Source organism: Simochromis diagramma, unplaced genomic scaffold, assembly GCF_900408965.1.
Source record: "Simochromis diagramma unplaced genomic scaffold, fSimDia1.1 OVJJ01000293.1, whole genome shotgun sequence".
In the NCBI taxonomy this organism is placed as follows: Eukaryota; Metazoa; Chordata; class Actinopteri; order Cichliformes; family Cichlidae; genus Simochromis; species Simochromis diagramma.
The window spans coordinates 6384342-6393415 of record NW_024386801.1 but is presented as its reverse complement, the minus strand read 5'-3'; the positions used below and the strand labels follow the sequence as shown (position 1 = coordinate 6393415).

The 9074-nt window shown below is 44.3% G+C and overlaps 1 long non-coding RNA gene across 1 annotated transcript; it reads left to right on the top strand.

Moving 5' to 3' along the window:
* Positions 1 to 3012: 3012 nt before the first annotated feature.
* LOC120729628 lies at positions 3013 to 5661 on the top strand. Its single transcript, XR_005694963.1, has 3 exons — positions 3013 to 3060; positions 4986 to 5042; positions 5141 to 5661. It is a non-coding gene; the product is annotated as an uncharacterized LOC120729628 (long non-coding RNA).
* Positions 5662 to 9074: the final 3413 nt, after the last annotated feature.

The following is a 9074-nucleotide window of genomic DNA, read 5'->3' as shown; positions in this document are numbered from 1 at the left end:
GAACACTCATTAAACTTATGAGATGTGTTCTGCACAAGAGTCCTGGTTCAGTGGTGAGGTACACCCACCTCTGACCTCTGTACTGGTGATATATATCACGCCACTACAGTGTAACCTACTATAATAATGCTGTTGACATGTGGTCACTCTACAGGACATGCTCACATAGTTCAAATTCAAATTCAAATTCAAATTTTTATTTGTCACGTACACAGTCATACACAGTACGATATGTAGTGAAATGCTTGGACAACTGTTCGTGACCTAAAGAAAACAAAAAAAAGGAAAGGCTATGAATAAGATAGGAAATAAATATGAAAAATTAAAAAGGGTAAATTTAACTAGGAAGGAATAAAATATAAATTAAGGTTAAAAATGAAATAACTGTACAACACAAATTAGAATGAAGGGTAAATTTAACTGGGAAGAATAAGATAAAATATATAAATTAAAGTTGAAAATAAAATAACTGTACAACAAAATACACAATACACAATATAGAACTATATAAGAATGTATGAAGAAATCTAAATATAAATAAATATATACACAATAACAGCAGTTGTACAAGTATTAACCGGAAATGAAGAATATAGTGACCAGTGTTGTGCAAAAACAAAGTCCAGAAAGTCCAGTGTGTGTGTAAGAACCATATGTGTGGGTCAGTACTGTGTGGTGGTGTGATTGAGAGACCGTATCGCCTGCGGGAAGAAGCTCCTCCTCAGTCTCTCTGTGTTGGTCTTCAGGGAGCGGAATCGCTTTCGGAATCATAGTTAACAAATATGCATGCTCCTGCTCAGAGGTAAACCAGGACAGCTACATTCCTGGGCAGAGTGAGACCATTAACCTTTTTCCAAAGAACTAAATTTAATCTAGGCCGTTAACTTTTAATTTTAGCATGTTGGTGAATTTTAAAGCACAGAGGCTTTCATTTCTGAGAAAACATTTTCTGCTGTTTGACAGCAGCTGTTTGAAAGCTCAGTACGCTCCCTTGTGTTCAGGGCATAGACCCCTGCCTTTCCCTAGATTTACATTTCACCTTACTTTTGCACAGCCTACTTTATCTACTCAATGAATATAGTGTCTACCCTTCTCTTATCCCCCTTTACACTGAAACAATACATGAGAAACATTTCACTGAGACTCTGGATGGGACCTGATATTAAATTGTATCAAGTACAGTGGGGCAAAAAAGTATTTAGTCAGCCACCGATTGTGCAAGTTCCCCCACTTAAAATGATGACAGAGGTCAGTAATTTGCACCAGAGATACGCTTCAACTGTGAGAGACAGAATGTGAAAAAAAAATCCATGAATTCACATGGTAGGATTTGTAAAGAATTTATTCGTAAATTAGGGTGGAAAATAAGTATTTGGTCACCTCAAACAAGGAAAATCTCTGGCTCTCACAGACCTGTAACGTCTTCTGTAAGAAGCTTTTCTGTCCCCCACTCATTACCTGTATGAATGGCACCTGTTTGAACTCATCATCTGTATAAAAGACACCTGTCCACAGCCTCAAACAGTCAGACTCCAAACTCCGCCATGGCCAAGACCAAAGAGCTTTCGAAGGACACCAGGAAAAGTATTGTAGACCTGCACCAGACTGGGAAGAGTGAATCTACAATAGGCAAGCAGCTTGGTGTGAAAAAATCAACTGTGGGAGCAATCATCAGAAAATGGAAGACATATAAGACCACTGATAATCTCCCTCGATCTGGGGCTCCACGCAAGATCTCATCCCGTGGGGTCAAAATGATCATGAGAACGGTGAGCAAAGATCCCAGAACCACACGGGGGGACCTGGTGAATGACCTGCAGAGAGCTGGGACCAAAGTAACAAAGGTCACCATCAGTAACACACTACAACGGCAGGGAATCAAATCCCGCAGTGCCAGACGTGTTCCGCTGCTGAAGCCAGTGCATGTCCAGGCCCGTCTGAAGTTTGCCAGAGAGCACATGGATGATACAGCAGAGGATTGGGAGAATGTCATGTGGTCAGATGAAACCAAAGTAGAACTTTTTGGTATAAACTCAACTCGTCGTGTTTGGAGGAAGAAGAATACTGAGTTGCATCCCAAGAACACCATACCTACTGTGAAGCATGGGGGTGGAAACATCATGCTATGGGGCTGTTTTTCTGCCAAGGGGACAGGACGACTGATCCGTGTTAAGGACAGAATGAATGGGGCCATGTATCGTGAGATTTTGAGCCAAAACCTCCTTCCATCAGTGAGAACTTTGAAGATGAAACGAGGCTGGGTCTTCCAACATGACAATGATCCAAAACACACCGCCCGGGCAACAAAGGAGTGGCTCCGTAAGAAGCATTTGAAAGTCCTGGAGTGGCCTAGCCAGTCTCCAGACCTCAACCCCATAGAAAATCTGTGGCGGGAGTTGAAAGTCCGTGTTGCCCGGCGACAGCCCCAAAACATCACTGCTCTCGAGAAGATCTGCATGGAGGAATGGGCCAAAATACCAGCTACTGTGTGTGCAAACCTGGTAAAGACCTATAGTAAACGTTTGACCTCTGTTATTGCCAACAAAGGTTATGTTACAAAGTATTGAGTTGTATTTTTGTTATTGACCAAATACTTATTTTCCACCCTGATTTACGAATAAATTCTTTACAAATCCTACCATGTGGATTCATGGATTTTTTTTTCACATTCTGTCTCTCACAGTTGAAGTGTACCTCTGGTGCAAATTACTGACCTCTGTCATCATTTTAAGTGGGGGAACTTGCACAATCGGTGGCTGACTAAATACTTTTTTGCCCCACTGTATGTGTTGGTTTATAAGCTAAGTTGCATGAAAAATAAAAATTAAAACCACCTGAAGCTGCATCACTGTATCACTTTAGTAAAAGTTCATGCAAAACTATAGAGAGAGGCTGTGCCCTGAAATGAGGCGCCATCTGGTGTTTTAAAGTGGGTCTCAGGCTCAGAAAGGCCCCTGCGAGATTCTGGGTGGAGGCTGGACCTTTAGACAGACAGGCTGTGTGTGAGCTGCAGTCCAGGCTGAAACAGTGGACACTTTCATTTGGCGTCATGTCTGCGAGGTTTGTATTTTTATTTACTGACTGAAAATTAGTTTGTTTACTCCAACGCTTCACTGGCTGATGTGCTGAACAGGTTTTATGCTCTCTTCCACACTGCAGTAATTAAAACAATTAAAACAACAAACGGCTGCACGTGCTCGGAGTGCACCAGTGAAGATGTTACATTCATCATCACAGAGCATGCCGTGAGGAACACCTTCAGGAGGGTGAACACCAGGAAGGCAGCAGGACCAGATGCAATCCCTGGCCGGGTCCTGAGAGCCTGCGCTGACCAGCTAGCACCGGTGTTCACTGAGATCTTCAACCTTTCCCTGGCCCAAGCAGTGGTTCCCATGTGCTTCAAACAGTCCATCATTGTCCCTGTTCCAAAGAAACAACAGCCCGCTTGCCACAATGACTACCATCCAGTAGCACTGACTTCAATTGTAATGAAGTGTTTTGAAAGACTGATGAGAGATCACATCACTTCTTCACTTCCTGCCACCATCGACTTACTTCAGTTTGCTTACCGGACTAATCGTTCCACAGACGATGCCATATCTCACCTGCTCCACACATCCCTGAGTCACCTGGACACTTGCAGAGGGAATTATGTTAGGATGCTGTTCGTGGACTACAGTTAAACACAATGATTCCCTCTAAGCTTTTCACCAAGTTGACAGATCTAGGACTCAGCTCATCACTGTGTCAGTGGAGCCTCAACTTCCTCATAGACAGACCCCAATCAGTGAGGGTGGGAAAACAAGTCTCCATCTCACTCAGCACTGGAGTGCCTCAGGGATGTATTTTAAGCCCCCTGCTGTACTCACTGTACACTTATGACTGTGTAGCCACATCAGACACCACCTCCATTGTCAAGTTTGCTGACGAAACTGTTGTTGTGGGCCTGATCTCCGACAGCATCGAGATGGCCTACCTGGAGGAGATTAGGAACCTGGAGACCTGGTGCCAGGAGAATAACCTCCTCCTAAACGTCAGCAAGACTAAGGAGCTGATCGTGGACTTCACTACAAAGCAGGCGAGGAATTACAAGCCCCTCATCATCAGTGGCACGCCAGTGGAGAGAGTGGACAGTTTCCGATACCTAGGTGTCCACATCACTCAGGACCTGCCATGGTCCTGTCACATCAACACCCTGGTTAAGAAAGCCCGTCAACATCTCTTCTTCCTCAGAAGATTTAGAGACTTCCATCTGCCACTGAAGGTGCTCAAGAACTTTTATTCCTGCACCATCGAGAGCGTCCTGAAGGGAAACATCTGCACCTGATTTGGGAACAGCACCAAGCAGGACAGACGAGATCTGCAAAGAGTGGTGCGCTCGGCCGAATGCATCATTCAATCAGAGCTCCCTGACCTGCTGTCCATCTACACCAAGCGGTGCAAGACCAAAGCTAGGAAGATTATGATGGACCTCTCCCATCCCAACAATGGACTCTTCTCACTGTTGAGGTCTGGGAAGCGCTTCTGCTCCCTTAAGGCCAAAACAGAGAGAATGAGGAGGAGCTTCTTCCCCCAGGCTATTCGGGCCCTGAACCAGGTGTTGGGCTGGACTCTCCCACACACATCACATCACTATAAGACTGGACTCTCACACACATCACATCACCACACGCACTCTGGATTTTCTTCATGCACACTTCCTATAATTTATAATCTCTTTCTGCTATTTGCACATTTTTACTGTAAATTTCTAAGTTAAATCTGTAAATTTTGTAATAACCTGTAAATTGTAAATACTGTAAAACCACAGTCATTTAATGGTCGGGCATTGCGCAGCTACAAGCATTTCACCTCATGTCACACTGTGTATGGTTGTGTGTGTGAGAAATAAAATTTGAATTTGAATTTGATGCACGAGCAGCTGAATACAGGTCACAACATTGCTGCTTTTCCCATGTAACTGTTTTCACATCGGTTATATGCAGGTTGTTCTGTGGATTTCTGCTCCTTGCAGTGTTCCTCAGTGGACTGAATGGATCAAGGTACAGTGGTATAACCCAAACTCTGCTGATGTTTCCTCTATTTGCGTGTGCATGCGTCAGATGTTTGCATAGCCTCTGTCTGACACTTTCTATAACAGACCAGCTGTAAAGCAGGAGCTGTCAGCTATTCTCAATGAGCTGTGGAGTTTATGTGTAAATCACATGACAGCTGGGATAGACTACACAATCTCTGTTCAGGTGACAAATCTTTTCTAGTTTATTTAGCGCCTGCTATGTCTTGTGCTTGTACAAAGACGTGTTCTGTGTTTGAACTGCCTAGGGTAGAGCAAGCTTTGTAAGTCAGGGCAGTGCAGGATCAAGCCTTGCAGCCACTCTTCTCCAATGTTAATGAGAGCAAACTGAGAAATGTAACCACTTTCTTTAGTGTGTACTTTCAAACATTCTGAGCTTAAACATTCAGATCGTGTTTGCAGTCATCACTGTAATAATGGGATTTGTGGGCTCGCAGGTTACATGACAATCCTGGACAACTATGAGCGGTCTACATTAGCAACAATTAACAGTATCAATGAATTTTATGCATCTTTGTTGTTGTGCAGTGACAGAAAAACAAAAAAACTCCCTCTCAGCTTGTTCGTGGCCAAAATGGCCACGTCCTGTTTACGTACACAAAATGCTATCAAATTAGTATATATTAAAACATTTTCCTACTTTCATTGACTTGATTTTTTAAATTAGCACTGGTGCTAGTTATGAAAACCAATATATATAATTCAAATTCAGAAATTATACCCTTTGAATACCAGTCAGATTACATATTATTACTACATTTTTGTGGGGGAAATAGCAATACAGTTCACATTTTTTCATGATGAAACATGTTAGGCTTGTCTAAGTACAAACCTTGCTGGAACAATTGAGACCACCTACTGCAACTAGCAAAAGCAAGATGTAAGGCACCAGAGCTCTTTGTGTGATCTCGTGGACGAGGGAGATGACCGGACCAAGCGCTGTTCCTGCCGCTTCCCCAGGCACTCTCGGTCAGTTCTCCTGTAGCACTGCCTTTTATTGTGGTTACATGAATATGCATAGTTTCATTAACATTTGGCATCTTAAACAAGCATATGTGTGAACAAATTTTGGAGAAAAGAGCCAGCAGCTAGTTTTCCTTCAACAACTCGAGGTGCTAACATCCTCTCTAGGTTATCCAAGCTGTGTTTGTGCCTATTGTAGTCCAGGATTGCTTCTTGCTTCCAGGCTTCCTCTATTGCCCATCACTGACTGCTGGTTCCCTGTGTGTTGTGCTCAAATGAAGCACATTCCTCCGTTGCTTTGGCATGTGGGAAATTGCCATAGTAGTGCTCCTGAACCTGAGGAGTTTGTTTCTCCAGTCTCAGAACCATCTACTGATGTGGTCCCGACACAGGAGAATCTTGGTCCTCAACGTGAAGAGCTTGATTCTCCTGTCTCAGAACCGCTAGTACTCATCATCAGCGGTGATGCAGTCAGCCTCTCTGACCAGATCATATAGACCAGGGGTAGGCAACGCCAGGCCTCGAGTGCTGGTGTCCTGCAGGTTTTAGATGTGTCCTTGAACCAACACAGCTGATTCAAATGGCTAAATTACCTCCTCAACATGTCTTGAAGTTCTCCAGGGGGCTGGTAATGAACTAATCATTTGATTCAGGTGTGTTGACCCAGGGTGAGATCTAAAACCCGCAGGACACCGGCCCTCGAGGCCTGGCGTTGCCTACCCCTGATATAGACAGTGCTTGAAGCAGTTATGACCTTCTTGCCATATTGGCAGAATAAATGACCTGGAAGCTGTTGCACTGTCTGCACCTGTAAACTCCAGGACACGTTTACAAACAATTTTCGTTGTTATTTGCGCTGCAGCTGCAGGTTAGGGTGGAGTTACTGTGTGTGTGTTTACAAGTAGTTTTAAAACCTTGTGATCCACAAAACAGCATAACAGTAAAAGAAGAACTGACTGCGTTACAGTCAGTGCGGGAGCGGCGGCTTTGCTCGTGCGCGATTCATTTGCAGTTTGGACGCACGTGAACATCTCCTGCCCTGATAGCGGCTGGAGGAGGACTATCCTCCGCCTGTGAGCGCTTTGGCACGAGCGAGGTGCCCACGGCAGCACCCGCTGCTTGTTGAGAGTAAGAGCAACAAGCGCTTTCACGTCAAAAGTCGTCATAAATAAGTCTCCAATAACACCAGTAAAAGATGTGAGTGAAGTTGGCCCCCCCACCTTCTTCAAATCCAACAAAAGTGGTATCAAACGTTTGTGCTACATTTGTGCTGGTTTGTGCTGCAAAAATTTTCGTTTGTGCTGCTATCATTTTAAAGATATTAATAGAAATTTCTATAGGTCATCAAAGGTCAACCAGCCCCCCCATATTAATGGAATCAAACAAAATTGATGTCAAACGTTTGTGCTGGTTTGTGCTGCAAAAATGCTTGTTTGTGCTGCTAACATTTTAAAATTTTTAATAAAATAACGTCTTGATGCGTGCTTAATCATCCAGGTAAGTAAATCCCAAAAGGTTGATTCTGTTCATCTGGACATTTTCAGTTGGAGAAACGTTTCGTCACTCATCCAAGTGACTTCTTCAGTCTCAGCTGACTACAGGTTTCCCCAACCTTATAAACACACGTGAGTGAAGTTGCCCCCCCTACCTTCTTCAAATCGAACAAAATTGATGTCAAACATTTGTCCTGCAAATTATTTTGTTTGTGCAGGTTATGTTTCCCTAATTTTATAAACAGTACATGTACAGTGAGAGAGAGATGTTACATCTGTCTTCACTTGCATCCCAGTCATAGAAGCGTTGGAGGTCGTTCATAAGAGATTACCGGATCATCCCAACCTCAGCAACAGGACCACTCTCAGCAGTGATCAGTTGTGTTTGCTTTTGGAACTGTGTCTTAATTCCACCTATTTTGCATAAGGGTCAGTACAGGCAGAAATCTAGGTGTGCCATGGGTTCCCACAGGCCCCTGCTCAAAGTCACCAAACCAGTTCGTAAGCAGGTACAGGTGTGGCCAGAAGGGTCCTCAGAGGCACTGCTTTTCCACCACAGGCCGCCACACACGACAACACCACAGACTTTCAGGAATATACAGAAACTGTCACTGCCTACATCCCAAAATGCGTCGATGATGTCACAGAGACCAGGACTATCACTGTCTGGGCCAATCAGAAACCATGGCTCACAGGTCAGGTTTAAATGCTCCTAAAGTTGAAAAATGCAAGCCTTCAGAGCCGGGAATTAGGTGAGTCTAAGAACAGCAAGGGCAAACCTGTCACGTGGCATCAGCTATAGCAAAGCTTCAGCGACAGCAGAGATACTTGGAGGCAGTGGCAAGGAATACAAACCATCACAGACTACAAGCCCACTCTACAGACCGTGGTGACACTAATCCCCAGACAGTGTGTGGAGATCCCTCCACCATCATTACTGAACCCAAGAAGTCATCTATCTCCTGCTTTAAGGACTACCGTCCTGTCAAACTCACCTCCATCATTATTAAGTTAAGTGCTTTGAACGGTTAGTCATGCATCAAATCAAATTATCGCTTTCCCCCAACCTGGATCCATTTCAGTTCGCATACCGGTCAAAACGCTCAACCGATGATGGAATTTCAACTGCCCCTCACTCAGCCCTAACACATCTGAACACTAGAGACTCATATGTCAGAGTGCTGTTCATAGACTTCAGTTCAGCATTCAACACCATCATTCCCCAGCAACTCATTCACAAACTGGATCTGCTGGGGATCAGCACCTTGCTGTATAACGGGCTGCTAGATTTCTTGACAGGAAGACAGCAGACAGTACGGGTCGACAGCAACACCTCCAGCCCAAGAACACGGAATACGGGGGCTCCCCAAGGATGTGTGTTGAGCTCCCTTCTCTTCACTCTGCTGACCCACGACGAGATCTACTACAGGGGTGAAGTTAACCATCTGCCAGAGTGGTACAGCAACAACAACCTGTCCCTGAATGTGGAGAAGACCAACAGCGACTCTACTTCCTCTGCAAACTGAGAAGCACAAGAGATTCAA